General features: G+C 44.8%; 1 non-coding gene across 1 annotated transcript; it reads right to left on the reverse strand.

Moving 5' to 3' along the window:
• Positions 1-2,204: 2,204 nt before the first annotated feature.
• Positions 2,205-2,278, reverse strand: TRNAN-GUU. Its single transcript has one exon. It is a non-coding gene; the product is annotated as a tRNA-Asn (tRNA).
• Between the last annotated feature and the right edge of the window lie 16,539 nt (positions 2,279-18,817).

Here is an 18,817-nt window from a genome sequence, read left to right on the forward strand (position 1 = left end):
TTATTTGTATAAAATATGTGTATGTATCTCACTAGGCACAACCTTAGATGGCTGCTGCGTGAGAGAGAAACAGAAATGCCTGTTCTCAGATGGCACCTTCTATCTGGATTTTGTGAAGACCTATATAAAAATAAATTAATAAATTTTCTACATAAATAAAAATTGCATCTTCTTCTCAATCAACAGGATGTTAATTGACTAGCTTATTTACCCACAGACTGTGTGTCTACTCTGCAAATGGAATCAATTTACGTTTAAGTGAAGCTTACTCCTGGATAAAGTATATATAGGATTGGAGCCTAAAATACTGCAGCCCTATTGTCTAAACCAGCCCTCCAGATGTTCAACTACAACACCCATCAGTGTGGCCAATGCTGGGTCTGGGATTATGAACGCTAAATTCTAAAGTATCTGGAAGACACTGTGTGCTTTACATGGCTGAATGCAAAACAGCACAATATGGCCTTCAATCTGCTTGTGCCAGTTTTGTGGAGCTGAGTCCAAAGGCTTTTGTGTTATGCAGCAGCAGCCCAGTAGCATAACCAGAGCAGGCCGCTGTGGGCACAGCTTGGGCAGGGCTGCAGAGCACACATAGCAAGAATAACCCTTTGCTAGTTGCTAAAAGCATTTAGAGGTGGCAATCCTATAGGTGTACTTACATGGGAGTAAGTGGCACTGAATTCAGTGGAACTTACATCCAAGTAAACACACATACACAAATTCAATGGTATTGCAAATTTAATAACTGAGATCCAGAATTATACAGTATCAACTGTGCCAGCCAAAACAGACTTCCCTGTCCTCTCCTTTTCACAGTAGCCTCTCCAGCTCCCTGCAAATGCTACACAGAAAGTCAGAAACCCCTGCTGAATGGGTGAGCTCTATGTATGTCTGTGTTTGTATGTGCGTAGATGAGGGAACCCCCACAAATCAGGTGGAGGGAACTTTGGAGAGGCAGTTGTGAGAATATGACAGAGAGGAGAAAGATCGTGTACATTGTCTTGTATTCCTGGCAAAAGAGGTAGGACTTAAATGTAATATTAAATAACTGAAAATATCATGAGCACAACACTTCTTGCCGAAGGCAGATCCTAGATCTAATACATTCAGTTTTTCTTGCAGTCTAGAACAATGCTATATACCATATATAAGGCAACTCATGTATAAAGAAAGGAAAGGAGTCCCTGCAGATTTTACAAGACAAAGTCAATATTTTGGGCTGTTTTTCTTGTGTTTGTCATATGTAGTACATATAAGACAACCCCTAGCTCTTGAGCAATAACTCTCGCATAGGCAAGTAATGTCAGGTTTCAGCAGATATTTGTCAGCTGGAAGCTTCTAGACTCTTGTGACATTACATTATTCTAGCTAATACTCTTGTTACCTCTCTGATTTCACTTGAGTTTGCATTTGTCTACTACACAGCTTCTAGAAAGATCTGTGTGATCTGTGTCTAGAGAAACATAGAAGCCCTCGGGGTCCTGACTGTCAGGAAGTGCTTCCTGGCATCCAAATGGAACCTTGGCTCCCTGAGCTTTGCTCTGTTGGAGCGGGTCCTGCCTTCCTCTGCAGGGGAGAACAGGTCTCTACCCATCTCCGTGTGACATCCCCTCACATACCTGTATGTCGCCAACAGATCCCCTCTGAGTCTCCTCTTCTCCACGCTGAAGAGACCCAGTTCCCTCAGTCTCGCCTCATACCCCATCCCTTGCAAACCGGCCACCAACCTTGTGGCCCTACGCTGCACTGACTCTAACCTGGCTATATCCTTCCTGTAAAGAGGGGCCCAAAACTGAGCACAGTACTCCAGTTGTGGGCGCACCAGAGTCGTATAGAGCGCTAGTAATACCTCTCTCAATCTAGAAGCCACACTTTTGACTATGCAACCAAGGATGGCATTCACCCTCTTGACCACCGCATCACACTGCTGACTCATGTTCAGCCTGCAGTCAACCAGTACCCCGAGGTCCCTTTCACAAGTGCTGCTCTACAGCCACTTGTCCCCTAACCTGTACTTATGACACCTATTCCTATGCCCCAAGTGTAAGACCTTGCACTTATCCACATTGAACGCCATCCTGCCTCCTGCCCACTTCCATAGTCTGTCCAGATCCTTCTGGATCTGGAGTACCTGACCTCAGTTGTGGTCACTGCTCCAGTTTTAGCATCGTCTGCAAATTTGATCAGCAAAAAGTAACCCCCACCGTCCCTGGGTGGGCTCGAACCACCAACCTTTCGGTTAACAGCCGAATGCGCTAACCGATTGCGCCACAGAGACTTGGTGCCACAGACATAAGAAAGTTTTGTGAAGAGATATGATAGCTTTATTTATGACCCTAAACCGTGGGTCACCTAAAAAGAAGAAAATATGATGCTTGTTTTAAGCTAAAGTTTGTTCAAATTGCAAGAGTCTCAGAACTGTAACGCAGCTAAAAGGTTCAATGACAACGTCAACATTGTTTTCTGGAGTCAGACTGGGATCTATATGAAGATAACCTACCAAATAAAGCTGAAAATGTAATCGAAGACCCCCTCAGCTCAGAAGACTACGTAAATTATCCAGTATGGTTGGTCACTTTGGTAAGGGTTTAGAGCAGTAAGATTTTTAAAATGATTATTAATAAATACAAACTTGTAAATACAATTGTCTTTATTATCTACCCTGATCTTTTTTTTAACATGAATAAAATTCACCTGGGGTATAAGACAACCCTCAATTTTTGCTTTGCTCTTTTTGGTCTCAAGGGTTGCTTTATACACTAATATATATGGTACTCTTAAGGTGACAGCAGACATAAAGGTAGTTTGTCCAGAGACTTAGTGAGGGCATCTGGCCAGACGGAGGACCATCTCTGCATTCTCTTTGCTTCTGTCCTGCAGCCTAACACAGTAAAGCACATTCAATCCCTGGCTGTTGTTGGCTGGAAGGCAAAACCTGGAGGCATGTAACTTTGGCCAGCTGCTGCTGATTGGCCAGCCGCCACCAGCAGATTTTGCAGGATAGGTTCTGAGCAGATTCATTTTAGAACAGCAGGAACCCATCAATTTGTGCAGTGAGAAGTTGGAATGGTGACAGCAGCAGCAGCGGCAGGCTTGAGGGTCTGCAATAATTCTTCAATGCACCCCAAATGTGACCATCACAGAGATCTGCCCGGGACTTCTTCCTGATCTCTTCTTAACCTATTCCAAAAACTATGCAGATCCACGAGGGGAAGAGCTATAAACATCAAATTATAAATTACCACTCTGTGGATGTTTCTTAACAAACCATCACTGTCTTCAGGCCTGGCCTCAGTCTTCCACCATAGTAAAATGGGAATTATAATAATTTGCCCCATACTGCAGTTGTCAGGATGAATGAGATAAAGATTGTAAAATGCCATTTTTATTCCTCTGTGTGCCAGAAGACCCACTCTATAAATAATGCAGCAGCATCTTATTTCCCCCAATTAGCTGGGGAGTGCAATGGAGGAAGCATCCAAAATGTTCTAGTAATCAGCAAGATCAGACATTTACATACAGCCACACTGATACTGAGTTACCTGGAGGAGACATGGTGATTTCAGATAATAACCTAGAGATCTTGGTTACTGAAGCTCAGATAATAGGAGCACCACTCTGTATGCATGGCAGGGGCAGCTCAGGGATCTGCAAGTTCCATGTTTGCTGTTCACCCCATTTGCCCTCGAATCTTAGGGAGCTCTGTGGCAAGGCTTTTATTCCGCAATTGTCCCGCCTCATTCTCAGATTTTTTCTACAGAATCAGATATCCTCTGCAATTTGTAACCCATCTGCATTTTCCGCACTGCTTCTTCCATCTTTTTTTCTTTACACACATACACACCCCATTAAAAAAGGAAAGACAGGGTGTGTGCACAATACCTTTTGACGGACAGCACTGGGAACTGCCCATCCGGAAGCAGTGGCTTTGCAAGCTGAGCAGCTTGACAGCTGCACTTCCCTTTGGGGTGGGCAATGTTCAGGGACTGAGAGGGCCACACTGGCCCTTCAGACCCGGTTGGGGGCCACACTCTTGCCTCGTCACCACCAGACTTGCTGCTGAAATTCCATGGGACCGTAATGGCCCCAAAGTGGTGATTTAGCTTTAACCGAAATAGGGTGACTGGGCGGGGGGGCTACATGGTTAATTGGAAGCAACATCACATTTTGGGGATGCTTCCAGGGAGTGTAGGGTTTGTTATATGTGCCGCCCCCTTAACCAGAAGGGCTCCTTTTGCTTCCAAGGGGCACATGCCTTGTTTTACAGCAAATCGCCACCCCTTTTTGCTGCTGGGGCAGCACATTCAGCAATGGTTCAGGGTCAGTGGCCAACATACAAAAGGCCAGGGGGGCACGTGAAGCCCCTTGGCCCCACATTACCCACCCCATACTGTAAATGCTCCAGAAAGCAACAGGAGACTCTTCTGGGGGCTCTCCCCAATGTCTGTCCCTTCCCCTCCTTTGCCGGTGCATCCATGTGCCGGGAGGTCAGTGCAGAACAGAAGGCTATGGGTCATACTCCTCCAAGGCAAAGGATATTGCCCAGCTGATCATGTCCCCCTCTAAAGGTGCAGAGGAGGCAGTCGGAATGCTTGTGTCAGTTCAGATTCTGATACGAAATGACGCAAGGCACCTGTGCGACAACAGAGTAGGCAACCCAGGGCCCTCCCGACGTTTTGGACTACAGCTCCTAACAGCCCTAACCAACATGGTCCCTGGACAGAGATTACGAAGGCTGGAAGCAGGGAAGTGCTGCCGGATCCACAGGGATGCAGCGCTTCCTGGTTGGCATCTGTCCGAATTCTCTGCTTCCTGTGAGCTTCAGGGTAGCTGGAACTGGACGGCAAATCAGCACAGCCGCCTGCAGTGTCGGGCTTTCCTTGGGGACATCGGTATGGGACTGTACTGAGTGCCCGCCTTCAAAACTGACAACCCCACTATGTAGACTAAAACATCTGAGTACCACTGGCTTAGCTACCCCACCCTGCACTAACCTGGGGATCAGGACTTAGTTATCCAGCAGCTTTTGAATTTCCCAGATGTTCCCATATACCTTTCAACCAAAAATACGTTTAGAATTGCATATTTTGGAAGGAAACGTATTTTTAAAATATAGTTAAAGTGATTCTTTTAAAGTAATATATACTTGCATAAGTCAGAAACAGGACAGAATGGTCTTATTGGTGTACACTCAAGGGATGCAGATGGGAAGAGGCCTGGTTCATCATTGAAGGTACAGTGGCTGCCCTTTTCCCCATCCAATACACTGAAATGAGTGAGGCTGGAATTCTGGCACCCCAGGGATTGGTCTAGTTTGCCTGCATAGCTGGTTCGACCTCAGTGCATCACCTTATGCAGCAGGGGTAGATGGTAGGACCCTCCAGAAGTCTTGACCTACAGCTCCCATCAATACACTCGATTGGCCAACTCCTAAAGGGAATTGTAGCCCAAAGCCTCTGGAGGATCACAAATTACCTTCCCTGGTGTACAGGAAGCTGATACTTAGCATCATGCAAACATTTCTCTCCCAGCTCATTCTATGGAGACCTAAATTTGCATATGCCAAGCAAGAACTGTTATATGATCTGTTGTGGTGTGCATATCACATTAAAAGAGATTATCTTTTTTAGGAATTTATGCAGAGAAGCCTCATGGAGCATCCACAGGGGATATGCAAAGACCACAGCAGCAACCCCAATCCAGCCAGGGTGAAAGCCACAAGACATATGACTCTGACACACAACTCTTTCATTGTAACTGTCTGGTGCATCAGGAGCGCTTGATCCATGCTTGGCTCTCACAGCCAAAGCCCAAGTGATCTATAAATAATTTTCGAATTTCATTTTACCTACAAGCCAAATGAATGAAAATGGCTCTGGGGGGATGTAAAACTCTGCCGCTCCCGTGAAGCGTGAAGCCTGCAGATCTATCGAGGTTAGAGGGCTTATGGTGAGAGCAGGCTAGCAGGGCTGGCTTCTATTTCCCCCCTTCCTAGAGCTCAGAGGTGGCACGTTAACACCCGCCATTCAGGGGAACACAGCACAGCAGTAGGAACCCATCTTAATCCATATGGGAGAGAAACAGAGCAGGCTCCACCATGCATTTGAAAGTGAGTGCCATTTGCAAGGCAAAAATGGCAATGTAAATCGCAGAGCAGCAGCTCTGGAGGGAGTGCAGATAACAGGAAGGAGGCACAGTGTGGAGCTGCTCTGCTCGAGGGTCTTCCAGTCTAGGTCACCATGCAGAGAATGCATACCGGCATCCATCAGGGCAAACTTGATCCACTATGGCTACAGTTTAGAAGAGACACAGTGGTGCAGCATGGGCTGGATCTTCGGGTCCAAGTCAGGGCCCCAAAGCCTCCCAGAGGTACTCAGGGAATATTAGGTGACAAGGGCAGCAGCAGCAGCAGACTCTGTTCTATTCCTACAGTCATGATGGCACTATGATTTCAGGGAGCTTAAAACGCTACACCATCAGAGGGCCTTGTGTGTGTGTGTGCCCGTCCAGTCAGGTCAGCAAAGAGTTCTGTAATTATTCTAACATAGCAGGAATGTTGTAGCCATTGTAAAGCATGAAATGGTAGTAGGGGTACTCTGAAAGAGAACTATTTAAAGATAACTATGAGCTTTGTAAAAGAAATAGTACATTAAAGTGGGGGCATAGGATAATTAAGGGTGCAATTCTATGCATGTTTTGACACGAAAAAGCCCTTTGACTTCCCGCATGCCCCAGCCTGATGCACCTTATCCAGCATCTGGCTGCACCATGGGGGCTCCAGGGTAGGCAAAGGTGGGATAGAGCATAGGGACATAGACTGCCCTCTGTTTCGCTCACTTATACCAACACTTACTGAACCAGAACATCACGAGCACCCATCACCATGCCTACCACAGACAACACAAAAGTGATCATCTAATTAGCAAAATAGCTTTCTTGCAAATAAGCGCGCTTCTGTGGGGTGGGATGCTCCCACTGGGAAGGAGTGTGAGACGGTGACTGTGAGAAAGTTACCTTACTGATGTCTGCTTGTCTCTCTAAAAGAAAAAAAGATTATTGTATGGCCTTTCCAAGTGCATTTGGGTGAGGCTTTAACAGTTGCATTGCTCTGCTCCATTCTGATAACTTTACAGAGTGTATACTGGGGAAGGGGGTGTCCAAGTCGTGTCGTCTTCCAGTTGCATGCTTCTTTTTCTGTCTTTCTGCTTTCCACAGAATAGAATAGGGGGAAGACGGAATAGATGCACAAGAGCTTTTGACTGGAAGTGCAGGATTCTGTCTGGAAGCACCCTTAATATGCATCAGTACATTTCACCAGGTGTATGAATGTATATTCATATATATTCATAGAAGTGCACACAATGTCACATTGGAGTTGGACGCACTTGAAAACACAAACTAACCATGTAAATGATGAGACCTCAAGAATTATGTCTACATACTTTGACCGTGACTGGCACAAAACATTGTGGGTTTAACAACTTCTCCAAACTGGTGGCCCTCAGATGTACTAGACTAGAATTCTCATGCTGACTGGGGGATTATGGGAATTGTATTCCAACATATCTGGAGAGCATAAGGGTGAGGAAGGCCGCCCTACAAGAAGCACTGCCTAAGCAAAAGACATGTGGTGGTGGTGATGTGGTGAGTTAATGCCCAGCAACTGAGCTTTCATGACATGGCAAACCATGGGGTTTTTTTTATCACTCTCTGTCATGCCATCCAAACCCAGTTGTAACATTTCAGCATGGTAAGTTTGGTCCTCAGAATCCACAATAGGAAAAAATGGCTTATTTCATAATTAATGTTTGCTGCAAATCCTTGTTGCATCGTCTGAGCCTGGACAAAATATTCCATCATGGTGGGAAGCCTGGAACAAGGGAGCTGCCTGGCAAGACAGGCTGATGCCGCTCTGGCAAGGCGGCTCACCAGAGAGCACTGCTCACAGCTGACCCAGATTGGTGAAGTTGTCATAGGTGTTCCGACTCCTTCTGCCTCCTTCCCCAGAGTTCTTCTTTCAGGTAGGAGCTGGGAAATAAGCCACCCAGCTGATTACCCCATGCATAAGGGGTCCTGCCCCTCGCTGGACCCCTGCCCCTTGCTGCAGCACCCCCCAGCTGACTGCTCTCCCTTTCCAGAGAGTGCTTCTAGTATTCCTGCTCCAGAGGAGAGGTCTCCTCTGGAGCAAGAGGCATAGGCGCCTGATCAGCTCCCCTGTCCTCTCTGTTGTGCTTCATGGCATGAACCTTGTTTGTGCAGCAGAAACACAATGGCCACAGTGAACTGAACACAGCCTGCAAACACAGCTGTCAAAAGAGGAGCTTCATTCCTCCCTGCAGTGCCTCCTGAGATGCCACCTGGAGGACTGACAGGGAAGGAGGCTGGGGGGGTGGGGGGGCAACCACAGTGAGCCTGATCATCTGTCAGGCTCACTGTAGCTTCCTGGCACTTTGGGGCAACCCGTCGTTGTTACATGCCACAGTGGGCTGTCACATGATGTGCAAACCCGCCCATTGACTTTAAAAAAGGAACACGTTGTCATAAAATAGACTTCAGAGTAAACGTTCTTCGCACACATGTGAAACATTTTTCTTTGCAGGCATCTCAGTGAGTTATCATTGCCAGCTTGCAGGTGGTGTCTGTGTTCCCAAGACAAGGGGTATGTCATGTTCTTTGGAAGGAAAAAGGACAACGCTAGAAGGGATCCTAGCCTGTGTCAGGGGTGAGAAAAGACAAGATCCTGGAGCATGAATTTAGTTGCTTCTAAAGGAAAGGACTGGTTGCTGCAGATGTGATGCAGACTGAGTTCTGGGCTAGACTGCACTCCTCTACCATGTTCTGGAGAGCTTGGATGAGTGGTGGAGGCTGTACTGGGCAGAATATCTTGCCCCAAGAAATCACAGGCGCAGAAAAGACTAGCAGTGGACATCACTGCTGGCACTGGCACATGAAAAGCGGTCACTCAGGTTCCTCCCCTTCATCAAGGGCTCCCCAATCCCGGCAAGTTCGACCAAATCAAACTAGGTCAGATATTCTAATATTAGCATTCTTCACATTCCTAAAGGTATGCTGAAAGCAATAATATTAACATATCTCATATTGCCACATTCATGTTTTTAAAAAGAATTGATGCGTTTAGAGAGGAGAGGATTGTCCTGATATCTTTGTTTGCAAAGCATCTCTTTCCATGGCCATTCAACTTAATTCAGCTAATGACTTTATGTTACGTTAATTAACCTGCAGAGAAGCTTTTGCAACAGGCACTCTGGCTAGATCTATAAGCTTGATTCTTGCAAAGCACCCTCTTGCCAAAGCCTGGATCTCATCACTTTCCTTTAGTTTAATCTATTATAGGGAAGGGGGTCCGGCTCAGAGGGAAGTGCTCAGACCAACTTTCATGGTTGCTTTGCTGGGAAGTACCCTAATCAGTGCAACATAGTGGTTAAGAGTGTGGGACTGGGGATCCTGGAGCTCTGGGTTCTAGTCCCCATTCAGCCATCAAGCTCATTAAGTGAGTTTGGGCCATTCACAGACTCTCAGCCCAACCTACCTCACAGGGTTGTTGTTGCAAGGATAAGACTGAGAGGAGGGGGAGAATTATGTGACCTGCCTTGAGTTCCTTGCAAGGAAAAAAGGCTGGATATAAATATAATAAATAAATAACCATTTCAATCCCTGAACAAGGAGTGGGCCAGGTTATAATTCTGTGCTCATGGACCTGGGAGTAAGGCTCAATGAACTTAGCAGGACTTACTTTTGAGTAAACTGATATAGGATCAGACCCAGGCTGCTTCTACATGATATTTTTATAGCTGCCATCTCTCTGCCTCATTCATGGAACTTTATGGAGGTTCTAGACAATGTCTTCCATTTTTAATCTTCCTGTTTTCAGTCTTTTTCTTTAAGCAAAAAATCCATTAAGGAAACAAAAGGCAGAATCTCTGAGCAGTGCCTCCTGGTTTTTCTTGCTACTTGCCCTCCATCTACAAACACTCTCAGCAAATCAAGAAGGCCCCAAGCATCTGGACTGGAGTACTCTCCCAATCTTTGCAACTGCAACTTCCCTAAACCATCACTATTGTCTATGCTAGCCGAGGCATACAGGAGTTGTAGTCCAAAACATTGGGAGAATGCCAAGCTGAAGACAGATTTGGATGCAAGTATGAAGCACAGAATCATAAGAGTTGAAGGTGATCTTGGAGGTCCTCAAGTCCAACCCTTGCTCAATGCATGAGCCACAAAGCAAGATGCAGCCACAGAATGTTTGACAGACAGCTGTCCAACCTCTGCTTAAATATCCCCACCTCCCAGGACTGTCTGATCCACCATCAAACAGCTCTTACCATTAGGACATTTCTCCTAATGCTTAACCAAAATCTGCTTTTCTCCAATTTGCATCCATTAAAATCTGCTCCATCGTCTCTAAGACAGCCTTTCAGGTATTTGAAAATTGCTGTGACATCTCTCCTTGTTAATCTTCTCTTTTCCAAACTAAACAGAACTCTTAGAGAAATGTATGAAACTAAGATGAGCTTAAATGTCTGTAACATTGCTTGAAAATCTTTGTGGAGAAATGCTCATTTCAAAAGGAAATGTTGATTGCCATTTTCCTTATTAATAAAGTGATGCACATCAATGATCTGTGTGCCAAAGCAGGATCAAGAATTTGGGGTGCTTTTACCCTGCTTCAAATACCCAGTTTCATAGACGTTTGGATGACATCTTCCATTTATAAACTTATGTTTTCCACTTCTTCCATCTTTTTTGCAGGGGAAAAAATCCACAAATCAGGGAAAGATGAAATAAATGCACAATGTCTTTTCACTCGTGCTTGGAGCTGTCTATCTGGAAGTACCCGTGGTTGTTGCTAACAAGTGAGACCTCACATGATAAGCAGAAAACCTTGCTGTTCAAAAACAAGAACATCACAAGCTAAGAAAAATGCAGTGGTCCTGTGTGTTCCAGTTGGGGTGTCCCTCCACCATAAGAACATCTGAACTTAAAGCAAAACACCATCATAGTATAGCAGCTGCATTGCATATGGAAATGGAATCCCCACTTCAACTCCCAGCAAGTCCTGGTCTGGAAAAACTCTCCTGCCTGAAGTCGCAGAGAGCTGTTGCTGCCAGTCAGTGTTGACAGTACTGGATTAGATGGACCAAGGCTCTGACTCAATAGGTGGCTGCTTGCTTCCCTGCTGTCAATTGCATGAGGGAAGCATCTCCTTAAGGCAATTCCCAGACTTCCCTGCCCCTTCACCCTCCATGAACTGCTGCAGTGCTTTGGGGGATGAAGGAAAGAGGGAACAGCCTCACCGCACCTCATATACTTTTCCAGTCTGCAGTCCAGCCCTGAGAGAGACATACATATTTCTATTTAAAATATAATAAGTAGGTCTAACTTTGTATCATATGAATTACTGTGAGGTATATTTATTTATTTACTCCCTACCTTTCCACCAAAAAAGGTATTCAAGCCACCTGCTGACTTCTGTAATTACATTTTTGGTCAACCACTTTTCTTAGCCATAAAACAGAACAGAATCTAAAGACTTCAAAGTAGCAATGCAGCAGAACAATGCATTGCTTATAGGAAGTAGCTCCTCTTTCTTGGTGCAACAAACCTCCCTGAGCTCCACTTCACAAGGCCCCCTTCACGCACACAGAAGGCCCAGAGATCACGATGCTGAGGCTGCGGCAACCCGTCTGCTTGTGGGCAGCTTGCACAGAGGGCAGGTTCTTAAAGTGGCCGACAGTGGAAGGGAGGTGTGCCCAACTGACAATGGGGACAGTGGGGGTCCTCAGGCACTGCCTCCCCCTCATTCCTCCAGCCAGTATCTGAGGGGATGCTACCCAGAGGACGGCTGATGAGGCCACCTCATGCTCTGCTTCCAGGTCCTTCGAAAGGAGAGGCCATGCTTCCTTTCCTGCTGCTTAGCTGAGGCACACCGCAGCTGATAGCCGGGGGAACAGACACCAACAGGCAGTACCCCCCCCCCCCCCCGCCGCCGCCAATAAAGAAGATCCCATTTGTTGAGGAGGGGCATCCTGCCTGTCCAAACAGCACATATGTGGGGCTCTAACAAGCAGAATGTCCCCCAGATCAACAAGCAAAAATGTCTTCTGTCTGGTTGCAGGAACAGGCGGGAAGGGCCTGCCAGCTGCTGCTGCTTGAGGAAGCAAAGCCGAGTGGGCCTCCCCTGCCTGCAGCTCCTCTGTCACAAGTCCCCAGTGCAGCGTGAGGACCAGGAGGTGCAGAGCGGCCAGGACGGCAGCAATGTTTCTTTGCCGTTTTTGCCAAGGGCCTCTTCGAGTTTTGGACCTGACTGTGGCTTAGCATGTTATCCAGCTTTGGTTGGCACACTAAGCCACAGGGGGCTTCCACAACCCTTGAACAAGCCAGTGTGGTGTGGGGGTTACAGTGTTGGACTGGGAGATCCGGGTGCTAGTCCTGCTCAGCTATGAAACTCACTGGGTGACTTTCAGCCAGTCACTCACTCTTAGCCTAACCTACCTCACACGGCTGTTTTTGTGAGGATAAAACAAAGCTGTGTAAGCCACCTTGGGTTTCTCAGAAGAGGAAAAATGTGGGCTATAAATGCATAATAATAATAATAATAATAATAATAATAATAATAATAATAATAATAATAGCAGTGGCAGCAGCAAGCATGCTAAGCCACCCTCGCTTCCTGTGGCATCATTTGTTGTGTGATCTCACTAAGAGGGGCTGCCGGCAACTTCCCCGTGTAAACAAGTTGATGCCAGTGGAGGCAGGGTAAATGGGCTGGTAAAGGAAATCTCCTTTCTTTTTTTCTCAGCAATTATTTTTAAAGGCTGTCCTGTAATAAATAACATCCAGCATGTAAAGTGGTATGGTTAGTAGACTGGGTGGCTATAATAGTAAGGTGAGTGACTGTGCCATGAAGGAGAGCGCTAGGCCATGTTTTCATAGGCCTGCAGTGGTTCCCCTGCCTCCAGGCCAGTGCAACAATAAATCTGGCAATTCCCAGCTGTGTGCGAGACTATCTCGACACCTGTTTAATTATCTGCACCTTGTGAATGGCTGTGCTGCCATGAGTTTAATAACCACCACTCAGGAGTAATTGGGGTGATTATTGTATGGCCTGGAGGAAGCATCTCCGCTTGTTATCTCTGGAGAGCAGCATTGGATGCAAAAAAGATAATCAGAGGCTTATTTGTAGTACTTTGTATAATAGTTTTAATGAGATTTGGAGTGTCTGAGACATCAGACCTCACCATCCTGGCTTGATGCACCTGAGCACCAGAGTCCAAACAGCATCCCTATATACTTTCCACTGGGGCTTGCATTAGAAATCACTCCTTTTTAAATTAGAAATTCTGATCAAAATGATGACTAGAAAGATGGTTACTCTTAATACTTTATTGTTGGTATGGCCCTTAGTGCATCTTGGGCTTTATTTCCCTTGATTTCCTATCTTCCTTTGTCTCCTCACTCTGCAGAAGACTTCACTGACTTCACTGACCATTCTGCTACCTGTGTATTCTGCCTGCTGCATGCAGGCCCGCAAACAGTGACTTCCTTACTGGTTTGTTAGTTTAAACCACTCCATCTAACCCTAATGTTCTCTATTTGTTCTCTATTGTCATGCAAATCAACAGAGAACAAAAGCCGTTATGGCAACCAGCAATAAAAAGCAATTCTAGAGTCCAGCACTTCCCCTTATTTATTTTATTTATTTAAAACATTTCTATGCCGCCCCATCGCAATAAAGCCTCGGGGCGGCTCACAACACATCAATAAATAACAATACAATAAAACCCCAATACAATAAAACCCCAGTGCAATAAAACCTCAATAAAACCCCTTCAACTCCCACCATCTCTGACCATTGTCATGCTAGCTTAAGCTGATGGGAACTGAGGTTCAAAATATCTGGAAGCCAACAGCTATGGAAGGGTGCCATAGTCAATCAGTTTGGGAAAACTGTGTCTACCATGAAGTGAAACAAATTGGAATGCATAATCATTAATATTTAGAATAGGTTGGACATATGATGTGAATGGCAAGTGAAATACCTCTTGGAAGTTGCAGCTCATGAACAAAAAAGAGGGAGGGAAGACAAATGTCAAAATATCTGGAAGAACTTTTAGAACTCTGTGTAGACTAAGCAGGAAAAGACGTATTCCTTCCCCTTGCATCCCTCAGATCATAAACATCATCATAATCGGTCATATTTCTAGCACATCATGAGAAGGCAAGAGTCATGGGAGAAGACACTTATGCAAGGGAAACTTGAAAACAGCAGAAAAAGAGGAAAACCAACTATGAGATGCCTCCATTCCACATCCTTGAATTTATAAGAACTGAGCAGGACTGACAAGGACAGACCTTTCTGGAGGACATTCATTCATAGGATCACCATAAGTTGGAGATGATTTGATGGCAGGTTAAAAAAAAGTTTCACATCTCCATTTATTTATTTGATTTCTACCCTGCCTTTTTACCAAAAATGTCAGTCAAGGAAGATTACATGATGAAATTTAGTGCTATGTGAAACCCCACCTTCTCCTTTTTTTCGCTTTGTTGTTATTAAAGGTCCTTATCATGAGGAGGGAGGGAAGGAGAAGGACAAAGACAAAGACACTTCCTTCAGTTTTCAGTCCCTCAGCAGGCAAAGCCCCAGTGGAGGAAGTCCTGGCTATGTCTTTCAGAGGACTTTCCAAAAAGCTTCAACTGTCAGAGAGGCTGCAAGGGCAGAATGGGATTTTTAAAAATATAACACTGGAATAAGCACAGCAGTAAATGTGAAAGTGATAACTGGAAATGGTTTAATATAATAAGACACAGAATTTAACACATGTCAGTGACCTGAAGTGAAAGAACCATGAGGAAATTGAGACTTATTGATTTGTGCCTTATATCATCAACTGCATAATTGGGAAGCTGGGAGGGGAGCTTTTTCTTATAAATAAAAAAGCATTACCCCCTCAAAAAACAGAATTTGTTGGGCAGATGAATAACACAAGATTGTTCTATCATGTTGGGGTGATTTCTCCTTTGCAAAGGCTTTGGGCTCTTCTAGATAGTGCTTATGATGTGTTTTTCTATATTAACAGTTGTTAATAGCACATAATAGCATGTGCTCTGGTGCTATAGTCCCATCTTCCCCCTGCTTTTCCCATTTTCATCAACTTTTTTGTCAGTGGATGCTAATTTTCCATCCTGTGCTATATTGCAGCATTTTTCTGTATGGTGCAAACAAGATGGCAAAATATTCTGTTCGTACTTGTGGATGTGGCAATGACATGCATGATGATATGCACTATGTTGTTGTCTCTGGGTGTGTTTTCTTGCCACACCTCCGAAGTTCTAGGACTCTATGAGTCTTCCCACTAGATGCATTTCTTTTTCCAGCTTGCAACCCTAACCTTTCTTGTAGCATCTGGTGGGATATTTTAGGGAGGACCAAGGAAACAACTGGGAATTACAATGAAAGAGATTGTATCTTCCACAGCCATCAATGTGTTTGCCTGGCAGAGTTCCAGTGGGATTCTCTGTCTGTGAGTGTGTGTGTGTGTATGTGTGTGTGTGTGTGTGTGTGTGTATATATATATATCTGAGGACACGCACATGTGACAGTTGGAAAATCTGTACAATGATCATGCTTGGAAATGACCTAGCGATGAATGAGCATGAATTGGCATGCTAGCATAGATATATTGACATCCGACTTACATATGTATGTATATCAATAAGGCAGTCATGCCCTATTTCAGGATGTCAAGATGGATCTTTTGCTGGTTACCACTATCCCCACATTCTCCTTGCAATTATTTAATGGGACCATGGAATATTGAGGTAAAAGACATTTCTAGGCCTCTGGTGTCTTGTGGGAATGTTTGTCTCTTAAAGGTGCAGCTTTGGGACCTCATTTTCAGAATCAGCCCCGCATTTCCAACTGTCACTCAACTTTTTCCTGGCCGGGGGATTAGGAGCCTGTATACGTTCACCTTTGGAGTCCATGGGAAAATGATCAAGTAGATGCCATCCCAAAAACAGAGAATGTGATCTGGTCTCTTCTCATCTCATCTTTGTTATTAGTTAAACTCACTGAAAGAAAAGTAATTCTATTGTATCTATGGGAGAGAAGTGTCTCTAAGAACTGAAGGGTCTGTTTAACTAAACATGTATGTGTGTCCTCACATATATAATGGTTAGTGCATGTATTTCCACCATCCTCTGAGGAAGGCAAGGCTGCAAAACTCTCTGTTATTTACCCCTTGGTAGTACATACGACCATTCACATTTAGGGAGCAATCCTATAAATGCTGGCTGGGATTTTGTACGATTTTTTCCTGCAAAATTTGTGAGATTTTTCTGTCCAAATGTGCATAGGATTGCATCCTTAATACCTTAATCGGAATCTGTGGATGATTCAGACTTGCAGTATACATTTTATAGGCTTTCCTTTAAAATGTCCCTTTGAAGTTTTATAGGGCATGGATAAAAGGCTAAGGATGTAAACAATACAATTTAGAAATTTACTAACTAGTCCCAATGCGTAATATATTCTGAAAACAGTTTCAGGAACTCGCATATTAAAGCAAAGTATCCCCCTTCAGCTGGCATCCCAAAATGCATGGGTCATCTTCTGGTAATTTGTAGAAGTCATTTAAGGGGGGAAATTGACAACAGGCATTGGGAAAATGCATGCTTTTTATCCCCAGAAATTCAAAGAGGTTAGAACAAAATCCACTGAAGGGTAAATATTCCTTTGGATATCAGAGTTTCCTTGTGGAGACAGAGGGCAATGGACTCCTAAGCAACTATTAATGAGCCAGTGGGCATTCACATTTACTAACAGTAAATGGAAGGGATCTCATTCAGTGTTCCTGTGAGAGAAACTTTGCTAGCTAAAAGAGAAAGCTCTTCTGTAGACTCCTGCAGAATGAAACCAACATGCTTACTTGACTTTGAGAAATGGAAACAGAGCCTTTATGCAGAAATGGGAGAATTTAGGAAAGTTAAGAAGACCCTCTGCCTTGCAACACTTAACATGTACATGTCAGCCTCCTGAACTAAATTATGTATGAAAAGAAACATCTCCAAAAGAATTGCATAGTGATATATGATATGTAGTTCACTCTAACAAAGGGATGCTGAATCTTATGCCTGTAGGCCAAATCCAGCCCACCTGAGGTTCCCAGGGATCCACACACTCTTCCCCTGCTCCCCAACCAATTTGGTAGCTTCCTGGCTTTTACACAGCATTTTTCTCCTCTTCAGACTTTGAAGTATTTCTCTTAAGGATTAGTTACTGGCAGGAAGAGTGTTAAGCTAAAATATGCTAGTTTTTTATTGTATTTTGGCCCTGTCTCCTTTGCCTTTGGCCCTGCCCACCTTGGCACACTGCCCTAAATGCTTCTCTGAAATTGAATTCCACTCTTGGCCTGAAAGTGTTTCAACAACCATGTTCTAACACAAACAAAGAAAGGAAGAGGGTTTTTTAAGCTGGAAAATATTAAACAAAAAAGACAGATAGAGCTTAGTGATAAAAACAAAAACAAAACAAGAAGTGGCAATGCATTCACACAATTCAACAGTTATGCGTTCCATTCTATTACATCAATTGAGGACTGCAAACTCATTGCAGGCATCCCTGACAGAACGGTTTCTTTCCCTGTCCCTGTTGTGTTTTCTAAGAGACAGCTCACAGAGCAAGCTAATGAAAAAGCCATGGGTTAGAACGCAAAAGCTCTAGACTCCAGGCTATAGATCCTTTTGCAGTGAAAGGGAAAAGAAATGGATGTCTGGTGAAGAAGGGCTCAGTGCTTTCTGGCTATCCTACAGGAAGTTTCCTTTCCATACTGATGATGGTGCTGGTTTTGAGCTGCAAGTGAGAAGTGCTTTATTGGATGTCTGGAAGCTTAACCCAAGGGGCTATTAGAAAGACTTGCGCTTCGGCAGAGGTGAGGAAAATCCTGTGTTAATGAGCCCCAAGGCTGCTTAGCCAGGCAGACACCCGGCCACAGCCCGCAGGCCCAGGGCAGCCAAGCGAGGCTCCTAGCCCACGCTAATCCCCATAGATCTAGGAGTTTTTAAAGAACCAGTTTGACTTGACTTTGTGCCGATGTTTTTAATCTTGCGAGTGTTCCATGGGAAGAGCCAAATCCCTTTTGCTAGTTTCATGCTTGGCCAGTAACATGCTAGGACCCCCTAGCATAATGGTGGGGAGTGGAACTGCAAAATTATCTTCTCTGTAATGAGCCTGCTCCCATTTAAAAGGAGAGCAACATTCCTTTATTGTGTGTTAATCGGTATCCGGAAATATGGCACTTTGTCTGATCCAGCGCCTGCTGCAAATGCTGCTGTCACCAGAGCTGGACTATTCTTGTGTTTCAGAATAAATCAGCATCTATCTGAATGCCCTCAGGAACAAATGCCTCCTTCCCCTTTGCCAGCCAACCTTCCAATACGTTTCACCTCCGCTGCTCATGGATGTGGTGGGTGGGCGGTGGCAGAGGAAGAATGAATTCAGTGGACCAGTTCCCAGGACTGCAGGCAGGCCGTGACTGCCTTTTATCCATCAACTCAAACCTTTTGCTTGCTTTTCTGGCTTTTCTGGCAGCTGCCTTCAAAACAGAAAATCTCTCTCTCTCTCTCTCTCTCTCTCTCTCTCTCTCTCTCTCACACACACACACACACCAGTTATGCTGGTATTATAACCCCCCTTCCATTCTAATAGCACAAAATCCTGCTTTTATGCAACTGGGGGTGGGGGTGCCTTCCTCCAGTAGGAGGACAATCTATGGCAGATTTCCCCAACCTGGTG

This window comes from Varanus komodoensis, unplaced genomic scaffold (genome assembly GCF_004798865.1).
Source record: "Varanus komodoensis strain SLA01 unplaced genomic scaffold, ASM479886v1 scaffold12, whole genome shotgun sequence".
Classification (NCBI taxonomy): Eukaryota; Metazoa; Chordata; class Lepidosauria; order Squamata; family Varanidae; genus Varanus; species Varanus komodoensis.